The sequence below is a fragment of the Diabrotica virgifera genome, chromosome 10 (assembly GCF_917563875.1).
Source record: "Diabrotica virgifera virgifera chromosome 10, PGI_DIABVI_V3a".
In the NCBI taxonomy this organism is placed as follows: domain Eukaryota; kingdom Metazoa; phylum Arthropoda; class Insecta; order Coleoptera; family Chrysomelidae; genus Diabrotica; species Diabrotica virgifera.
In genome coordinates this window covers 128,201,890-128,224,668 of record NC_065452.1, presented here as the reverse complement: position 1 = coordinate 128,224,668, position 22,779 = coordinate 128,201,890, and the positions used below count along the sequence as shown (strand labels likewise).

The following is a 22,779-nucleotide window of genomic DNA, read 5'->3' as shown; positions in this document are numbered from 1 at the left end:
AGAAAATCTGAAAATACACCCAGTTACAACAACAATCGAACAAGGACAACTTAGATGGCTCGGACATGTAATGAGAAGAGGAGAAGAAAAAATAGTAAGACAGATATATGAAACGAGAGATACGGGAAAAAATAAGAGAGGAATACCAAGAAAGACGTGAACAGAAGAAGTGAGGGAAGCGCCCGACAAAGGAGGAATACAATAGGAGGAAACAAAAGGATTGGTCATGATAGAAGGAAATGTAGAAGAAAACGAAGGAGAACCTAACTCCGTATAGACCGGGCAGTATCGTCGCCCCCGCTAGCGAAATTATTCCGATTCGATTTTTTTGCACAAACTTACTCAAAAAGAGGTCCTTATAACATATCCACAGGGTGCCGGGCGGTGCCGTGGTCGCAAAATTGTTTAAACAATTTTTTTAAACAAATTCACATAAATAATTTTTTCATTTCGAACAAAATTTTTTTAGATAAATTGGCTTATTCTGAGCAAAAAAGTTCTTTTGTCATTATTTCTAAAATTGATTGTTGTCGAGTTATATGCGATTAAAAATTTGAAAAATGTGAAAATGGCCATTTTCAAGGCTTAATAACTCGATTAAACATTATTATCATGAAATTCAAAAAGTCACCAAATCAAGTTTAAAATCCCTTCTTCAAAAGCCTGAAGAGATTTTTGTCATTATTTTATCAGAAAGCTGTTATTTTTAATTATTAACAATTAGCGCTATAGTCCAGAATGCATCGTCGCCCCCGTTAGTGAAATTATTCCGATTCCATTTTTTTGCAGAAATTTACTCAAAACGAGGTCCTTATAACATATCCACAGGGTGCCGGGCGGTGCCGTGGTCGATAAATTGTTTAAACAAATTCACAAAAATATTTTTTTATTGCGAACGATTTTTTTTTTTAGATAATTTGGGTTATTCTGGGCAAACAAGGTCTCTTGTGATTTTTCTCTAAAATTGATTGTTGTCGAGTTATATGGCCATTTTCGCATTTTTCAAATTATAAATCGCGTAAATTCGACAACACTCAATTTTAGAAAAAAATTACAAGAGACATTTTTTGCTCAGAATGTCCCAAATTATCTAAAAAAAAATTGTTCTAAGTGAAAAAGTTATTTTTGTGAATTTGTTTTAAAAAAATTGTTTAAACAATTTTTCGACCACGTCACCGCCCGGCACCCTGTGGATATGTTATTAAAAGACCTCTTTTTGAGTAAGTTTCTGCAAAAAAGTGGAATCGGAATAATTTTACTAACGGGGGCGACGATGCATCCTGGACTATAGCGCTAATTGTTAATAATTAAAAATAGCAGCTTCCTAATAAAATAATAACAAAAATCTCTTCAGGACCTTGAAGAAGGGATTTGAAACTTGATTTTGTGACTTTTTGAATTTCGTAATAATAATGTTTAATCGAGTTATTAAGCCTTGAAAATGGCCATTTTCGCATTTTTCAAATTTTTAATCGCATATAACTCGACAACAATAAATTTTAGAAAAAATAACAAGAGACCTTTTTTGCTCAGAATAAGCCAATTTATCTAAAAAAAATTTGTTCGAAATGAAAAAATCATTTTTGTGAATTTGTTTAAAAAAAATTGTTTAAACAATTTTTCGACCACGGCACCGCCCGGCACCCTGTGGATATGTTATAAGGACCTCCTTTTGAGTAAGTTTGTGCAAAAAAATCGAATCGGAATAATTTTGCTACCGGGGGCAACGACACTGCCCGGTCTAGTAATAACTCACACCGAAAAGTAGACGAGTTCTGGATTAATTAAGTAAGCTAAGTATATTTTTTTTTATATTTGGCGCACGAATATTCTTTAAGGTGTCCAATAGATTAATTTATTTATAATTATAAATAATCCAGGCCCAGATTAAAAAATATTGGAATAATATTCCGACCTAAAAACAACACCCTGTACATTAGGTCCTTTTAAAATAATTCTGCGTACTTTGAATTTTTGGGAAAAAAATAAATAACTTTAATTAACGAAGTATCAAAAAAATTTAAAAAAGACAGCGAAAATTTGCAGAGAGATAACTATTATCAAAACTAAAGAAAGAAATAAAGATAAAATGGGAGAAGATAGCAGAAGTATCCAAAATCTGTTTTACGGAACCCTGAAAACTATAAGGACACAAAAAACATGAAATATGCAGTATTAAAGGTAAAAATGGAGAACTGATAATAGAAAAAAAAAATAGTTTGGAAACGACACTTTGAAGAACTGTTAACGGTTATAAACCAAGATGACATTAATCAAGAACAAAATAATACAGGGTGTTTCATTAATAATTGTCCATATTGTAACTGGAGAAACCTTAGCCCAAAATACGAAGATTTAATCCAAAACACTTAAATAAAATATTTTTCCACCTACCTCTACCGAAAGTATACTTTTCCGGACCTGATTATAGGGAGCAAAGTTGTACTTTTCCTCCCTAGGGAGGAAAATATTTTCCTCCCTAGGGAGGAAAAGTAAAAGTGACGTCATGGTATTTCATTCATGAAATATAACTTATTGACGCCCTGTACAATATTTATTGTCTATTACGTAAGTATCTATACATTTTAACGTTTATTTATAAAACACTCTGTATTTTGCAGAATGGTAAAAAACAGTAAATTGTTATTTTGATTTAACCATGTTTACATTAATAATTTGACTTATAATTGACAGTTGACAGTTATATTGTACCTACTTGTTAGTTTTAGTTCTAATAAATTTTGTTGGTTAGTTACATAAATAAATTAAGTAAAAATGAAAAAATGACTTGTTATTTGAGGAAGGTGGAAAAATCATATGTATAACATGGGAATAAAGTGCCTTTTCCTCCCTTGAATGATTACTGCCCTCCGCTACGCGTCGGGCAGTAAACTTCATTCTCGGGAGGAAAAGTAGCACTTTCCTCCCTTGTTATACAAATAGCTATTCCTTACCGAGATACAGAGTGTTTTTGCTACAAATGTTCTAAAATGATTTTAGCCCATTGTTAAAGCGCCTTTATTATTTTTTGTTCAAACTTGACACACAGTTTACACATGTTAGGATAATCTAACTAGTGTCAAAATATAGTTTTCCGCTGTTACCAGAGGCGTGCTGTAGGGATAAATACTTCCTTTTCGCCCCTTTCCCACTCTTACAATCTACGCCACTGTCGTAATAATCATTCCAGCATGTTTTTTGATTCTTCGTTACTTTTTACGTAAATATCATCCATTGTCTCAATGCGATAGAGTATGCAGTTTTCAAGTTATTTGCGTTTTAATGTAATGGATTCAATAAGATTATGTATTTTAAACACATAATCTTATTGAATGTAGTTTAAAATACATAGTCTTATGGAATCCATTACATTTAAAAGCAAATAACTTGAAAACTACTTACTCTATCGCAATGAGACAAAAGGATGATATTTATGTAAAAAGTAAAACGGAATAAAAACATGCTGAAATGATTATTACGACAGTGGCGTAGCTTGTAAGGGTGGAAAAGGGCGAAAATGAAGTATATTATATCCCTACAGCCAGGGCCGCGCCGTCCATAAGGGCGAAGAGGCGCCGTATTAAAAAGGCGCCGGCAGGTGCCGAAAACTTTTTTTGACAATACCGAAATTACCAGAAACAATAAATAAAAGTAATGACATTTACTAAGGACAAGAAGGATTTTACCCACTGGTAAAATCAAACCAGAAATATTAGCAATATTTTATTGTAAAATTGTAAACTTACCAATCGTAGGTAAATAAAAATAGCAGCTAGTATTACTTTGATCCCATAAGTGTACGAAACCTTATTTATCTCTTCTTCTTTTAGTGCCTATTCGTTTCGAATATTGGCGATCATTCTGGCTATAATTATTTTATTAACTGATGCTTTAAATAGATTAGTTGTTGTTGTGGAGAACCATTTCCTCAGGTTCTTTAACCATGATATTCTTCTTCTCCCAATTCCTCGCTTTCCGAATACTTTACCTTGAAGGATTACCTTCAGTAATCTGTATTTAGTGCCGTTTCTCATTATGTGTCCGAGATATTCTAATTTTCTCCTTTTAATGGTATACATCACCTCTCTTTCTTTGCCCACTCTTCGTAATACGGTCTCGTTGGTTATCTTGTCCGTCCATGATATCCTTAGGATTCGCCTGTATAGCCACATCTCGAAGGCTTCAAGTTTTTTCTCCATTGCTTCAGTGAGTGTCCAGGATTCAACTCCGTAATACAATATTGAGAAGATATAACATCGTAGGAGCCTTATTTTTATCTCCAGATTAAGGTTGTGGCCTTTAAAGAGTTTGGCCATGTTATTGAATGCACTCCTAGCCTTCTCTATTCTACATTTTATTTCTTGTGAGTGATCCCATTGTTCGTTTACTATTGTTTCAAGATAGTTATACTGTTTTACTCGGTCCACTGGTGTATTATTGATAAGTAGTTGGGCTTCTCTAATTTTATTTTTGCTGATGATCATAAATTTAGTTTTTGATATATTTACTTGAAGTCCAAATCTTTCACTTACTTTCTTTACTTTGTTTATTAGTTGCTGTAAACTGTTCAAACTGTCTGCAAAAATAACGGTGTCGTCTGCATAGCGGATGTTGTTTAGGCGTTCTCCATTTAGAAGTATTCCATGTTCGCAATTTTCCAAGGCTTCACTAAATTAAATAATATAGATGAAAGTATGCAACCTTGTCTAACGCCTCGTAGGATCTGGATCGCTTCCGTTGGTTCACCTCCAAGATTCGTTCTTATTGTGGCTGATTGGTTCCAGTATAAATTTTGTATTATACGTCGGTCTTTATCATCCATTTGGGCTTTTGTTAGAACATCCATCATTTTTCGGTGTTGAACTGTATCAAATGCTTTTTGGTAGTCCACAAAGCAGGTGTAAATATCGCAAGTCATATCTCTGCATCTTTGAAATAAAACCTGTAGACTCAGCAGTGCATCTCTTGTACCTACCAGTGGCGGCTGGTCTGTAAATGAAGGGGGAGGTCATATCCGGTGGTTCAAGATTTTTTTGGAAAAACAAGACCTACAAATCCCATTTTAAATAATTTCTTATTCCATCATCTGTATTGGTTTCTTATAACTTATTTTGCAATATGTTGTTTAAATTTAAGCGGATCTTTATTTGACAAGTAAATATGAAATAAGTAAAAGGAACAAGTCTTCATTACTAATTGTCAAATAAATCAGATAAATAGTATGATATAATATGTAATTATAACAGCCAGAATATCAACAAACTACTTAAACTCAAAACCAAAAATAAATAAAAACTTACATTTTTATGCGGATTTAAAAAGTAAATCGATTCTTCTGGCCTTAGATTTTGAGAAATGATCGATCACTTGCTCGTTGAAATTTGTGATCGTTCGAATACCTACCGCTCAACAACGAAAACGATACCTACGGTCTACGGTCAATAACCACGATTTAGTACCAACTTGCATATAAGTATTTATCGTGAACGTTCGGATTCAAAGTGCTGTATTCTCACAGTGAGGTCAAATAAATTTCTTGACCTTCGTGAATGTTCGTATTTAGCTGTTTAAGAGTAATATTGCGGTAGTTTCAGTCAAAGATAAATTTGGCTATTCGGTACCGTCAAACAGCTCGTATTTCATGTTTATTTATCGGTAATCTTTTGGCGGCATCTTTGTCGCTACATTTTACAACAACAGAATGACTGAAAAGTCAATACAATAAAAGCAAAATTTAACTTTGAACGATACCATTGTATTCCGAACATTTTTAATACAGAAAATTTTCTTTTTTTAAGGAAATAATTACATTATAATCGTTTGATTGTACAATTATTACAGGGAGGTCATTGACCATTTGACCTAAAGGGATAACCGCCACTGGTACCTACGCCTTTCATGAATCCAAACTGTGTGTCTTGTATTCTCTCTTCGCATAGCTTTTATATTATTTATCTCAACTGAACTATGTATATTATTATGTTTGAACTATATATCTGAACTACAATTATGTTTGTTCTGTGATAGTGTAATCGTTGTGTTTTGTAAATAACGAAGAAGTGAAGTCAAGCACTTAAAGAATAATAAAAGGAAAAGCAGTTGGAAAAGATGATATTTCTCGGGAAGTGTAGAGAGCGTTACCAGGGACAGGAACAAGGTGGCTGACAGGTTTATTTAATATAATTATGGACTTTGGACAAATGCCAGACGAATGGAGAAGCAGTATATTAGTACCTGTTTACAAAAACAATGTACAAGCTACAGAGCCATAAAATTACTTAGTCACACCATGAAAATATGGGTGAGAGTAATTGATAGACGGATACGTGCAGAAACCGAAATATGCTATAATCAATTTGGGTTTATGGAGGGCAGATCAACAACAGATGCAATTTTCATTAGAAGGCAGCTGATGGAGAAATACAGGAATAAAGAAACTTATAATATGATGGTAAATCTTCAGAAAGCATATGATGATAGAATTCCTCGAAAGATTCTGTGGTGACTGGTGGGCACTCAATAACAAAGGAGTTCCGGATGGATATGTAAATATTGTGAGGAATATGTATGAGGGAGCAACAACTAGTGTTAGGGTAGGTGTGGAAGAGACTGATAAATTTCATGTGAAAGTAGGATTGCACGTGTACTAGGACTCAGTGCTTAGTCTTTATTTATTCTTAGTTTTGGATCAGATAACAGCGAAGCTACAGGGTAACATTCCCTGGTTCTTAATGTATGCTGTTGGTGTAGTGTTAGTATGAAATAGTAAAAGCGACTTAGAACAAAAACTGGGACAGTGGAGACAAGCTCTTGAGGAAAAGGGTTTAAAACTTTTTGAAAAGTAATAGTTTTAACTACCTACGATCGTTATTACAGAGTAATGGAGATGCATGTAGTGGAATTAGAGTTGGATGGATGATAGATGAAGTGGAATGAAGCGAGTGGTTTGTTGCGTGACAGAAAAATTCCAGTAAAGCTGAAGGGAAAATTCTATAAAACACCTATAAGGCCAGCTATGATGTACGGAAGTGAATGTTGAACAGTTAAAAAGAAAGAAGAATAACCAATGTATGTGATAGAAATGATAATGCTTATATGGATGACTGGAGTGACAAAGAAGGATGAGATTGGGAATGAGTATATTAGGGGAAGTCTAGGGTTGACACCAATAGATGCCAAAATGATAGAGCATAGGTTAAGATGATTTGGTAATGTTCAACGTCGCGACGTCCGTTAGTCACCCAATACGAAGAATTCTCGAACTGCAGGTACCTGGAAGGAGTAAGAGAGGAACACAAAAGAATACCTGGGCGGAGAGGCTTAGGAGGGAAGGACATGTCGGTAAAGGGGATTAATATCGATATAATCCAAGACAGAAACTTATGGAGAAATGCAAATAGTGAAGCTGACACCGCATAGACATATAGGCAAAGAGAATGATGATGAAACAAATAGTTTGTAGGTTTTCGCTTTGTACATGACTGACGCGACATCACCTACCGCCTTCATCTGACATTTTTGGATCTCACAATTTGGCGTTAAGCATGTGATAAATAGGTAACAGTTATGTACCATTTTTGACAAAAAATTTTGTACAAACAATGACAATGACATTACAAAGATAGCTCCAATATTGTCATATTTCGCCAGTACTCACGTTGGCATTGTTTCAAGGTACCCCCACCATAGTCACGCACGGAGCGAATACGGTATAACGATTCACTAAGTTGCAAAAAACTACTTACAAATGGAGGAGGAAAGGGGCGCCTAAAATTTCTTGCCCCGGGGCGCTTGAAAGCCTTGGAGCGGCCCTGCCTACAGCCAGTGGCGGCCCGTGAGGTAGTGTCATAGAGCCATGGCACTACCTTGCTAACTATGCAGAAACATATTTTTTATCTTAAAAACATTTTAATGCCTGTTTATTTTTTTTGTGAATATTTCTCTTTATTTTTATAAATTATATCAAATCTGGCAACTGTGTAGCGCAATGCAAATCTACCGACTCTGGCCACCCACAGCTGACCGGATAAAGGATGAAAATCATAAAAATCCCAGTGCCGAACGGCATAGTGGCTCGTGAGAAAAGAGAAAGATTGTATGAGCATCCTGTGTAAGTGACAGAGAGAGAGCGGTATTGCACTTTTACCATACGTTTAAATTGGAGTCTCCGTGCCAGGCTCGAAATCTCGAAAAGGAAGTTAGTGGATCTTAAGATACAATGTTTTAGATCTACATATTTCTAGTTTCTTTACGCGTTCGCTTGACGCTATTGTGTTTATTGTCTACTACTGTATTGTATATTTGTGTTTATACTCTACTATATTTTTTAATTTGTAATTATTAGTTAGTGCGTTGTGATCGTGGGTGTCGTAGGTATAAAAATAATATTTTGATTATTTTCTACGTTTAATTTATTTATTGACAATGAATCAAATTAGTATATTAAAAAACTCTTTTGGTGGTTTTTCGTTAGAAAAAAAACTACAAATTAAAGAACTCGGTCGGCCTTTACCCGATTTAAAAATTGAAAAACAAAGTGGAAATGGACAAAAACTTCGCTGTCGTAAGTTTAATAAAATTATTTATGATAAAAATAGCTGGTTGTGTGGTTGCGAACAAACTAATAAACTCTTCTGTTTTGTATGCGTTTTGTTTGGAGGTGACGAGACTTGGTCAAACAAAGGCACCGATGATCTTGTACATATATGGGAGAAATTGAAATCCCATGAAAAATCTAAAGTGCACATGAATAACGTTTTTAGCTTTTCAATGCTTGGTAAGTTAAATATAAAAACCCAATTAAATTCAGCTTATCGTGATACTCTAATTAAACATAATGAACAGGTAGATAAGAATCGATATTTTTTTTTATTTATATTTTATATCCTTTTTGACCATATCGTAAAACCGCCACAAAAAATTTAGGCAGCTGCCCGGATTCTGGCACTACCTTCCTAAAGTTATACGAGCCGCCACTGCCTACAGCACGCCTCTGGTAACAGTGGAAAACTATATTTTAACACTAGTTAGAGTATCCTAACATGTGTAAACTGTGTGTCAAGTTTGAACAAAAAATATTAAAAGGTTCTTTAACAGTGGGCTAAAATCATTTTAGAACATTTGTAATAAAACACTGTATCTCGGTAAGGAAGAATATTTTATTTAAGTGTTTTGGGTTAAATCTTCGTATTTGGGGCTAAGGTTTCTCCAGTTACGATATGGACAATTATTAATGAAACACCCTGTATATTGAAATAAAACACAGAAAACTCAATAAACGAAGAAAAACTAGACGAAGCAAAAAAAAACGTTGAATAATGGATGAGCTGTTGAAGTAGATAGAGATAGATTAACAGCAGAAATTATAAAAAACATGAAAAAAATAACAAATATTACTAAAAATAATGAATAAAATATGGGAAAATGAAGATATCCCGGAAGATTGAAAAGTGTTACCAATAGTATCCACATAGAAAAAAGGAGATAGGAGATAATCTAATAACTACCGAAAATTGACGTTGCTATGAATCATTTTCTCCAAGTCATCTATCCGGGTGTCCCAATAAGAATGGCTCTCGGCCATATCTCAGGAACCGTTTATAGTACAGCTTTCAAAAAAAAAATATTTATAACAAAAGTTGCCTCGGGAAAAGCCTGGAAATTATTTTCATAAATGTAGGTTCACCGCTAGAGGGAGTAATTGAATATCAAAAATTAAAAAATCAAAATTTTACAAAATTTGCCTAATGAAAGGGCACTGGAAATCCGATCATCGTATTCTTCATAAAATTCTGCGCATATTTGATTTACAAGTTTAAGTCTACCTTTGCAAATAAGAGGTGGGGTTGAGTGGGAACCCTGTTATGAAAAAATGGCTGTAAGTCCGGTTCTGATAAATCGAATTTTGCAAACTTGGTCTTGTTGAAAACAGCTTTCTCGTTAATTTAAGATTTATAATTTTGAAACAGCCTGTTAGGTAATGTGCCAGCTAGGAGGCGTTATTTAATTATTTTCAGAAATCTAGTTTTCTTTGGAAAATATTAAATACAAATATGCATTTTTAATCCTGTATTACAAAATTAGATCAAATTAGCAACATAATAGTGAAAACTGCATGTCGATACCTTTTTTCTATCTCGAGATATCTTAAGAAACGTGTAAATTTTAAACCTAACCGTTGTCACCGGTAAACGAAGTTAAGCAAAGGTAGTGTGCTGTGGAAAAAACAAAGAAACATTTTCCAGATCTCAACGTATATAATTAATTAAAACAACAATAAGACAAACAACACTATAAAATATAACAAAGAAATAAAAACAACTACTTAGTGACGACTTAAATGTTCGAATTATTGTCCATCATTTTTTATTCAAGCGTTTACTCTTTCAAGAGTAGATTGAACAGCAGTCTTAATTTCTGCTCTCGAAATGCTTTGAATGGGGTTTCGTATTCTCTGGATCATTTTTCTCGAGTAGGCCTAGCTGCAAAAACAAGGTCTTTATCCGTCCCCATACCTAAATAAAAATGAAATACCAAACCGTCCCCACACCAAACAGTTAAATCTGGTGATATTCAGATCATTAGACCCTTGCTTTTCGATAATGCTATTATTGGTGAACGCTATCTAATTTTTTTAAGGAATGAATTGCATCTTCTTTTGGAAGATGTACCGCTAGCAGTTCGTAGGTCCATGTTTCGGCACGAAGGTTGTCCCGCGCATTTTTCCAGAGTAGTAAAAGATTTTTTGGATGAGTCATTCGCTGATAGATGGATAGTACGTGGAAGCTTATTTTTTGGCTAGCCAGATCACCAGATTTAACTGTTTTAGACTTTTATTTATGGGGGCGGATTAAAGACCTTGTTTTTGCCGCTAGGCCCACTACTCGAGAAAACATGATCCAGAGAGTAGGAAACGCCATGCAAAGCATCAAGAGAGCAGCAATTGAGACTGCTGTTCAATATACTCTTAAAAAGTAAGTACTTGCATCGAAAATTATGGGCCATAATTTGAACATTTAGTGGTCACTAAGTAGTTGTTTTTATTTCTTTGTTATATTTTATAGTGTTGTTTGTATTATTGTTGTTTGTTTTAATTAATACACGTTGACATCTAAAAAATGTTTCTTTTTTTTCCACAGCACACTACCTTTCCTTAACTTCGTTTAGCGGTGAGAGTAACAGTTTTGTTTAAAATTTACACGTTTATTAAGATATCTCGAGATAGAAAAAAGGTATCGACATGCGGTTTTCGCTATTCTGTTGCTAATTTGATCTAATTTTGTAATACAGAATTAAAAATGCATATTTAATATTTTCCAAAGAAACATAGATTTCTGAAAATAATTAAATAACGCCTCCTGGCTGGCACATTAATTAATAGGCTGTTTCGAAATTATAACTCTTACATTAACAAAAAAAGAGCTGTTTTCAACAAGAGTTTGCAAAATTCGATTTAGCAGAACCGGATCTCACTCCCACCTCTTATTTGCAAAGGTAGACTTAAACTTGTGAAATCAAATATGCGCAGAATTTTATGAAGAATACGATGATCGGATTTCCAGTGCCCCTTCATTAGACAAATTTTGTAAAATTTTGATTTTTTAATTTTTGATATTCAATTACGCCCTCTAGGGGTGAACCTACAATAATTATGAAAATAATTTCCAGGCTTTTCCCGAGGCGACTTTTGTTATAAATATTTTTTTCTGAAAGCTGTACTATCAACGGTTCCTGAGATATGGCCGAGAGCCATTCTTATTGGGACACCCGGTACATGTATGAAACTTTTAGAAAAAATAATAAACAAACGAATAAGAATAATGACAGAACACAATAGACGAAGCACAGAGTGGATTTAGAAGTGGTATGAGTATACAGAACCATATATTTACTTTAAAACAGATATCACAAAAAGCGCTGCAAGAGAAAAAGAAAATTTAGCATTTCTTGACCTAGAAAAAGCCTTCGATAAAGTACAAAGTACCAAAACAGAAACTATGGAGAAAACTAAGGGAAAATGGAATGGGCAACAAGTTACTAAGAATGATACAAAAAATATACACTGAGAACAACAATGCCGTAATTATTAAAAATTCAACATCAGATACGTTTACAATAAATGTAGGTTTAAGACAGGAGGAGCACTTAGCCCAACAGTTCTAATGTTTATGGACGAAAAAACATGAATTATTAAGAAATGCACAACAAGGAATAAAAAACTGAATGTAGGGCATAGAAATCCGCAGAGTAAAAATTTCGGAAAGAGTACCTATTTTCTGCTGACTTAGTGCTAATTGCAAAAACTAAGAAAGAACTTCAGAATAATTTGGAAATATAGAAAGAAGTTCAAAATAATTGGTTCGAGATTGGCAGGCGAAGCGAGAGGTTGTGCGAGCCGGTGTGTTGGCGATAAGGTAATTTCGGAATCGAGACCTATCACAATAAAAACACCGGTTTTTAAAAGACCTATCGTTATCGATAATCGTTAAAGTTAAAAAGTGTACTTGTGCGAAGTAAAAATAGACTTTAAAGTGTATATAATAATATTTATATTATAGTTCAGGGCCGAAAAATAAAAACGGGAAAAAAATCAATACAGGTATTTGAAGGTGCTAAATCGTAGGGGGGCCATAGTTAATTAAAAATGCATACAGAGGTACTCGTAAATCGACCTCTTTTTTTAAACAAAGGCCAAAGTCAGAAAATATTGTTTTTTGCTTATAGCATTTTTAGCATCATATTTACAGCAAAAGTTGTTGTATGAAAGTTGTGTATCATAAAAAAACGATTATTTTGGATTTTTACAAGTTAAAATCCATAAATAATTAACCGAGGTAACTGCAAAAAACCACGTTTTTTGCACTATTTTGTAAATGTTAATAACTTTTACCACATAGGCCGTAAGGAACTTATTATACCTTGATCATGAGGCAATTAAGTGCCTTTATTATGGTACAAAATTTCAAGAAGATCTGTTTGTTAGTTTACGAGTTATGTTAAATGTTTATCCCAGACATCGAATGTTTAAGCAATCATTGTTGCCCTATGAGTATTTTCAGAGCTTTTTGGCAAAGTGCAATGAGTTCTTAAAGACTAAAAGTACTAAGAAAGTTAAAAAAAAGAATAATATATTTGTTTCTTAATTGTTGTTGAACAGGTCGATAAAGAAATTGTGACTTTTTTCCTTATAAACAATTAGAATATCTTTGTTATTTTTGCTGATAAATAATTATAATTGATTGTATCAAAAAGCTGGTAAAAAACACATATTAAAAAAGAAAAAACAACTTTCTAGGACCAATAATAGCCAAGTTATACTTTTTTTTTGAAAAATCACATCTCGATTGTTTATAAATATTAAGAGTTGAAATTTTTACAGAATGATAATAAATATATATATATTTTATATTTCAATTGATAAGTACGGAATATCTTCTATTTAAAACGAGTAATAACCCTTTAAAGTAAAGTTACTCACGCTGACTGAGCTGAGACCATGTGATGGGGAAGATTGTCGGAGTCCAGTTCCGCGCGTCGAGATTTTGCTATAGAAAGTTCAATTTGGAGCGCTTGAAAAATTTTATAATATCTAAGCTTCCAGAGAACGTAGAGCCTTCATTGTTTTTTTAAATTTGGTTAACTCGACGAAAGAATAACAACTAGCTAATTTTCATTTACCGGAAAATTCGGAAAATTCTGGAAAATGGACTTTTTTATTCAACATCCATTTACAATGTTAGCACTAATATATATTTTGATAAATATTTTCATAAAATATTATAAATTTGTAAATAAATATTAAAATATAATTACAGTACATATCTATTTATATACAGGGTTGTTCATTTTATTCGCCTCGGTGTCTGTACAGAAAACGACTTGATTTAAAAAAATTTCTCCATAGACATATACGGGTACAGGGGAATAATGTGAATTATACAGGGTGCTACGAAAAAGAGTATATCAAAGATATATCTTTTTATGGAACATCCTACAACTGATGAAATTTTTAAATTGACCTTAAAAAATAAGCTAGACTATACCTAAGTACAGGGTATTTTGATTCATTTAAATTTTAACAAAAATATAAAATTTTAGAAAAAAATAAATATTTACAAATCTAAGAGTCGGTGACAAATTTTTTCTTAGATCTTCATAATAGAGTATTCAGCATTTTTAAACAGATGTTTATTGTAACAAAATGTATAATTACTTAATAGTACATTTTTAGATTTAAAAACTAATTGAACACAAAAACCTTCTCAAATTGAAAAAAAAAATGTGTGTATATATTATAATTATGGATCTTCGTTAATTCTACACAGTTTATGTACAGGTTCATTAATTTCTTATTTCTTCAACATTATCCCTAATTTTTTTAAACAAATCTCCTTCAACTTCCACTTTCGTCATCTATGTAACTGTCAAAAGGTTGTAGCATCTTTTTTCGCCAGTGTCATCTTTGCAATTTATGCAAATCTCGGTACAATTGATTTATTTCAAGGAATTATGGATAATGTGGGAGAAATTAATGAACCTGTACAAAAACTGTGTAGAATTAATGAAGTTGAATAATTATAATCTATACATAATGTTTTTTTAATTTGAGAATGTTTTTGTTGTTAATTAATTTTTAAATTTAAAAATGTACGATTAAGTAATTATAAATTTTGTTACAATAAATATCTGCTTAAATCTGCTGCATAGTATATTATGAAGATCTAAGAAAAAAATTGTCACTGATTCTGAGATCTGTAAATATTTATTTTTTTTTCTAAATCTTTACATTTTTCTAAAAATTGAAATAAATCAAAACACCCTGTACTTAGGTATTGTCTAGCTTCTTTTTTAAGGGTAATTTAAAAATTTCATCAGGTGTAGGGTGTTCCATAAAAAAATATCTTTGATATACCACTCTTTTTTGAAGCACCCTGTATAATTCACATTATTTTTAGATTGCAGTGTTAATGGCCCGGTATATTTTTTATGAAGAAATTTTTTTAAATCAAGTCGTTTTTCGTACAGAAACCGAGGCGAATAAAATGAACCACCCTGTATATAAATAGGTATATACTATAATTTTATTTTAATATTTATTCACAAATTTATAATATTTCATGAAAATATTTAAGAAATTATATGTGTTAACGTTGTAAATGAATGTTGAATAAAAAAGTGCATTTTCCAGAATTTTCCGATTTTTCCGGTAAATGAAAATTAGCTAGTTGCTATTCTTTCGTCGAGTTACTCCAATTTAAAAAAAAATGAAGGCTCTACGTTCTCTGGAAGCTGAGATATTGTAAAATTTTTCAAGCGCTCCAAATTGAACTTTCTATAGCAAAATCTCGACACGCGAAACTGGACTCCGACAATCTTCTCCATCACACGGTCCCAGCGCAGTCAGCGTGTGTAACTTCACTTTAAACGGTTATTACTCGTTTTAAATAGCAGATATTCCGTACTTATCAATTGAAATATAAAATATAGATATTTATTATCATTCTGTAAAAATTTCAACTCTTAAAACAATAGAGATGTGATTTTTCACAAAAAGAAAGTATAACTTGACTATCATTGGTCCTAGAAAGTTGGTTTTTCTTTTTTAATGTGTGTTTTTACCACATTTTTCCTACAGTCAATTATAATATTATTTATCAGAAAAAATAACGAAGATATTCTAATTGTTTATAAGGAAAAAACTCATCATTTTTAGCGACTTGTTTAACAACATTTAAAAATCAAATATATCCTTTTTTAGCTTTCTTAGTGCTTTGAGTCTTTAAGAACCCATTGCACTTTGCCAAAAAGCTCTGAAAATACTCCTAGGGCAACAATGATCGTTTAAACATTCGATGTCTGGTATAAACATTTAACATAACTCGTAAACTAACGAATAGATATTCTTAAAATTTTGTACACTAATAAAAGCACTTAATTTCCTCATGATCAAGGTATAATAAGTTCCTTACGACCTATTTGGTAAAAGTTATTAACAGTTACCAAATAGTGCAAAAAACGTGGTTTTTTGCAATTATATCGGTTAATTTTTTACGGATTTTAACTTATAAAAATTCAAATCAATCGTTTTTTCATGATACATAACTTTTGTAAAAGAACTTTTGCTGTAAATATGATACTAAAAATGCTATAGGCAAAAAAACCATATTTTTTTACTTTGGCCTTTTTTATAAAAAAATAAGGTCGATTTACGAGTAGGTACCTCTGTATGTATTTTTAATTAACTATATCCATCCTATCATTTAGCACCTTCAAATACCTGTATTGATTTTTACCCTGAAATCGCTCATATTTATTTTTCTACCCTGGTCTATTAGTGCTGAGGATAACATCTAACATTTAATTTAAAATGGTTAGTGGCGGAACAACCCAAAAGGAAACCAATAGAAGGAAAGAATATAGTAGCGACGAAGAATCTAAGAATAAAAAATATAAAGGAGATGAATTGTATTTTGAAAAGAGTAACATGACGAGACGAACACCGAATAAAAGCAACGACACAAATGAAGAGATGATAAAAATGATGCGGGAACTTATGTGGAAAAATGATGAAATGATGGCAGAAATAAGAACCATACGGAAAGATCAAAAGGAAACGATGAAATATATTAAGGAGCTAAAAGAAAAAACGAAAAATTGGAAGAAGTTTTAAAAATGGCAAACAAAAGAATAGAACAATTGGAAAAAGATAGACGGAGAAATAATATAGTATTAAAGGGCCTCACACTGGATCCTAACGACAGGAAACCAGTAAAGGAGTCAGTAGAACACTAGGAAGAAATCTGAAATTACAGGTCAAACTGAGAGGAGCGGTGAAGATCGGAGACCAAATCTTTGTAGCAGAAATGGAAAACCTAACCGATAAGCTAAGTGTACTAAAAAACAAAGGAAAACTGAAGAATCTACAGGGACAAAAGGTGTATATGGAATCAGATTTAACAAGAAAGGAAAGGGAAATACAAGCAAAAATTAGGAAAATGGCAATAAAGAAGAAAAAGACAAAGGTAATACTACGAAGATAGGATATATAAAACTGGAGATTAATGGGAAGGAGTGGAAATGGGACCATAATAATGAGAAAATTATACAAATTCGCAGAAATATCGAGGAAAGGTCTTCAAAAAACTAATAGAAAATAATGAGACCGGACCCAAAACAATGACGACCAAGGCAATGAATGGGAAAAGCGATAGGGAAAAAGATGATGCACAGGTAAACAAGGATGAAAATAAGAAGAAGGGGAAAGCTAGATTGCAGAAAAAAGGAGAAATATAAATGGGAACATGGAATGTGAGAAGCATCAATGGAAAAGAGGAAGAACTGGTAGAAGAAATGATAAAACAAAAAATAGAAATACTAGGAATAACGGAAACGAAGATGAAAGGAAAAGGTCTTAAGAAAATACACAAAGGATATTGGTTACTTTGGGTAGGAGCGGATACAAAAGAGAGAGCAAAAGAAGGAGTCGGGATAATAATTGCACCGAATAGACTACAACACGTTATAGAAGAAACATATGTTAACCAGCGAATATTATCCGTGAAAATGAAACTGATGGACGAAGAAATATGGACAATAATAACAGCCTACGGAGTAAATGAAGATGCAAGAAAAGAAGAAAAAGATACATTTTTCGAGGAGCTCCAAATGCAAATTGATAATGGGGAAGAAAACATAATTGTAATGGGAGATCTAAACGGTAGAGTCGGAAACAACAACAGCGGAATAGAGGAGTGCATGGGAAAAGAAGGAGAAGAAATACTACACAGAAATGGTGAAAGAATAATAGAAATATGTATGGAGAACAAACTAGTTACAACAAATACAAAATTTAAACATAAAGAAGTACACATATACACGAGAGTAGAAGACAGCAGAAACGAAAAATCAATCATAGATTACTTTTTGGTAAGTAGCAACAAATGGAAAAGAGTACAGGATACGAAAGTGAAAAGGGGCTCAGAGATTGGCAGTGACCACCATCTAGTAATAATGAGAATGAGAACAACAGAGGAAAAAGAAGAAAAGAGAAGAAAGGTAGTACACGAAAAAATAAAAAGTTACAAATTAAAAGAGGAAAGATATAAGAAGAAATTCCAAGAAAAATTAGATAATACTCTGAAAGGTAGGGCAAAAAATACAAATATAGAAGAAAAATGGGAATATCTAAAAACCAGCATAAGCCTTACACCTAAAGGTAGAAAGGCTTAGGACTAAGTAAGTAAGAAAGAAGTACTCACTGAAACCGGAATGAAGATAAATATTAACAAAACAAAAGTTATGCAGATAGGAGGAACAAGAGAAGAACTTAACATCACAGGGTCATTTATACCGGATGAAAGATACCATACCAGTGAAAAGAGTGTGGGAATATTGAAAAATAAAAAAGAGAAAGACCCACACAGACAGGCATGGAATGAAGTAATCGGAAAGATATTGGAAAAAAGAGGAATGATAAGGACAGACGTAAAGAATGGAAGAAATTTGTTGAAAAGTAAATTAAAGCTTACACCATTATATGGTAGAAAACTTTCTGAGTTCAGAATTATTACATCCTCTAATGTTCGTAGAAAAATCAATAGAATCTGTAGGTAAACAGCTAACATGACAATAAACAGAAAGAACTGCAGACTGCAAAAAGCCATTTTCTAAATGTTCATTTAATGTGTCACGAGAAGAGATTTACTATAAACCTTTTAAATGATAGAAACGAAGAGATTTATTTCTGTTTAATAGGTAGAAAAATTAAAATACGTATATAGGTATACGAATAAAATACCTGAGTACGTTGACTTTTTTGTCAATTAAATAAAATATTTTATTAAAGAAGAAAGAAAATACTTGGATTACGCAAAAAAAAACAAAAAATAGGAATTTCATATTATGTGTTCATGTTTTTTATGCTTAAAATGAAAGGTAAAACATTACTCAACATAGTGTTATAATAGAATGTAAGTGTACAATAATGCTAATAATTAGATAGTAAAATGCAATAGTAAATGTCTTTTTTTCAACCCCTACCCCTGACCTCAACTATCACCTGTTTATTTGTTTATCCAAATGACAGAAAACTAAAGATACCTATAATAATTAAAATTTACAAAATTTTCAAAACAAAAGAAGTTTAAAAAAATCAAAAATGAAAAACAAATTAAAAAACTTGTTTAGTAATGTATGATTCGGGAATAAATTATTTTTCGTAAGATGCCACAATTATTTTTCGTACGATAACAAATCGCTGGACTGATGTTTACTTTGATCAGCCTTCATGTTGAAAGTGTAAATCTGAATAGTAATTTATGAATGGGTGCATATCTTATTTTATGCTCATAAATGTTGCGTGTTTGCACTGGTTGAGGATCGGTGATCGTGTGGAAAGGAGAGAGTTAGTAGAAGGTATTGTTGTCTGGAGGTAGGAGTATGGAGTAATAAATGGAGATGTTAAAGAGTTTAAAGCACTTGTTACGAGAGTGCGGCTGTGGTAAAAGTCGACCGGGTTTAGAAGGCTCGGTAATGTATTGATCGATGAGAACGAAATGAGAACGTGCAAAATAAAAGATTAAAGAAAATTGAACAAAGAAAGAGAAGGGAAAGCTTAACAAGCTGAAAATCGCGTGTGATGCATTTGACGTCACAACATACCTTTATCAATGGCCATGGAGGTAGGTGATGGCACACGTGCCTGCTGCACTTGATGGTAGTCGGACCATTGCACAGGGTGGCCGTAGGACCACCTGGTGCTGCCCTTAATAATTTTAACGTTCGCGACACATAATAGATGCACCGTCGAAGAGGCCTGTCCTGTAAGGATTGTTGACTCACTCACAAGAGCTGTAAATATACACAATGCCCCACTTTCTGAGATTGCGGTCTCTGAGAGGGCGGTACACCCGTGACCATGATGGGTGATGGTTGGCCGGACACCACGGCGATCCTATAAAATTCCAGAAAAACTAACCACGACCCGTTTAACCGAAAATACTTATGGGCTCGGCCGTGCCGTGTTCGAGCCGCAAACAGTAAACCAGATGCGCCTTACGTCTTGCGCGTTCCCAGCATTCCAGAAACGCGCAGCTCATGCTGCGACTACGGCGTCGACGCCGATATACACCGTGCACGACGACGCCCGACGTCCGACGCCCGCCACCTGATATCCGCGTTCTATCCAAACTCGCACAGGACCGTACGCACTACAAATGGGGTGAACAAACAACGAATTAAAAAATATTCTTCACACATTATCAGTATCACACTTAGGAAAATATATACAGAGCATATCTTATGCAAGTACTAAACTTTTAAAACGCTTTTCTTTAGTTCAATAGTTTGCGTCAAATATTTAGACGTTAATTTGACTGCCTTTTCTCCAATGCAAATGAATGAAAATTTGCAGACATATGCATTCGCGGGAACAATACACGAATAGTCAATAAAAATTTTTTATGTTTATTAATTGTTCAAATAAAAAACGATTTTAATGGAAAATGCTTAAATTCTCTTGTTTTTTACAATGTAAAAACTTAAAACTACGGATTGTAGCTAAGGATATGAACTATACATAATTTCACTTTTTACGTTAATTGTTTACGTTATGCTTCATAAATAAACAATAAAGTTTCAAATTTTGAACGCTCATATATTTGTTTATATAAAAATCGGCGCTTATTCGTGTCAAATTTCAATACGATACGAAATAAAACTTCAACCAAAACTCGAATTCAAAAAATTCGTGTTTTTATCATAGTCTTAGAAAAACCACCGGTAGAGACGTTTTGTGCTACAATTAACATTAGAATTCGTTTTGGTGTACTAATTAAACGCTTTTCTTTAGCTCAATTGTTTGGGTCAAATCTTTAGACGTTAGTTTGGCAACCTTTTCTTCAATGCAAATGACTGAAAATTTGCAGACATGCATTCGCGGGAACAATACACGAATAGTCAATAAAAAAAATTATGTTTTTTAATAATTGTTTAATAAAAAAAACGATTTTAATGGATAATGCTTAAATTCTCTTGTTTTTTACAATGAAGAAACTTGAAACTTTTACAGATTGTAGCTAATTATATGAACTATACATAATTTCACTTTTTACGTTAATTGTTTACGTTATTCTTCATAAATAAACAATAAAGTTTCAAATTTTTTGCCGATTCCGACTATTTTTCATGTTAGTACATCATATGTTTTATACATATTTTAATAAACATAACGATATATTTTAAAAAATAAAAAAATATGAAAAAAAAATTTAAGAATCGTTTTTCTTTAGTTACGAGTGACTAAAATTAAAAATATTATAAAAAAATCAACTAAGAAGCAAAAAATAAAAAAAATTGAAAAAATCTAACACATTCGTTAAAGAAAAGCGTGGGATGAAAACCGTTTATTCGATGAAGCCGCGTCACGCTTTTCTTTAACGAGTGTGTTAGATTTTTCAATTTTTTTTACATATTTTTTATTACATATTGTTATATAAATCAAAGTAAAATGCATAAAAACAATATTACAGTGGAACAACGATAAGTCGGCTCCCGATAACCCGGAAGACATGCTATCCCGGACCGATTTTCCTCAGACAAAAATTTTAACAATAAAAATGTATGTAATATAATATTTGAGAGATAATGTGTATTTGTGTAATTTGAAATATACGATAGTAAAAATGACTCATGGCACACGGCGTCAGAGCGACGTTCATTGCCTCGGATTATCGGAAACAACAGACAGCTGTAGTATTCCTTTATTTATTTCAAACTGTCTTAGCACTGTTTAAAAAGGACTAAAAGACTATTTAAAAAATTCTTTTTTAAAAAATGGTCTTAGTTTTCACTGTTCTTAAATAACATAACATCGTTCCGATTGTGACTGTATTGTGTGTAGTACAGTCTTGTATTGTTCGCTTCCGTTTGCTTAGGTTTGTGTTTGCATGTTTTTAGTAATTTAGATGTGTAGGTACTGTGCATATATTTATATTTCATGTTATTTCAATTATAACGGAGTTTATCTGTAAGTATACCGTATTTTATTAATTTTTACCATATACTCGGGCTAACCCGGATTTTCGATAACCCGGATCGCCACGGTCCCGATTAATCCGAGTTATCGAGGTTCCACTGTACTCTAAGAAACGCAACCGACAAAGCACTTTTTTCGAAAAAAGCTTACTAGGCGCAATTTTTCAACTGGAATATCTGGGGAAACAGAAAAGGCGGATCACCTCGTGGCACTGGCGAAGCGTCCATATAACCACTGTTACTATTGGTAACAGTTAAAAATCTTGCAAATAAATTTTTTATGACTCTCTCTCTCCTGTCGTTTCCCCATTACTGAGGATCGTGATTTCTTCCAATATTCCTAACAATGTTTCTCCATTGGTCTCTATCTTCAGCTGTTCTAAGAGCTTCGCAGAATGAGTTTCCAGCTGAATGCTTTATTTGGTCAGACCATCTAGTTGGTGATCGTCCTCTTGATCTTCTCCCCGGAACGTTTACAGAAAAAATTAATCTCTCCAAACTGTCGTCACCTCTGCGAACCACGTGACCAAAGAATTGCAGAATTCGTTGCAGACATATTGTGGACAGCCTTTTTTTAATATTGAGTTGGTTTAGAATGGAAACGTTTGTCCTATGAGCTGTCCAAGGTATGCGCAGCATTCTTCTCCAGCACCACATCTCAAAGGCTTCAATTTTTGGCGTTCGCATGCGCGAAGAGTCCAAGTCTCTGCCCCGTATAGAAATATTGAGAATACAAGGGCATTCACC

The 22,779-nt window shown here is 33.0% G+C and overlaps 1 protein-coding gene across 1 annotated transcript in view; it reads right to left on the bottom strand.

The window, feature by feature from the left end:
- LOC114342587 (regulator of G-protein signaling 17) overlaps nt 1-20,029 on the bottom strand; it is a 224,723-nt gene extending 204,694 nt beyond the window's left edge. Inside the window, exon 1 of the mRNA XM_050641366.1 lies at nt 19,660-20,029. The gene's annotated coding sequence lies outside the window, so the exon portion shown is untranslated. The remainder of the gene's footprint in view (nt 1-19,659) is intronic.
- Between the last annotated feature and the right edge of the window lie 2,750 nt (nt 20,030-22,779).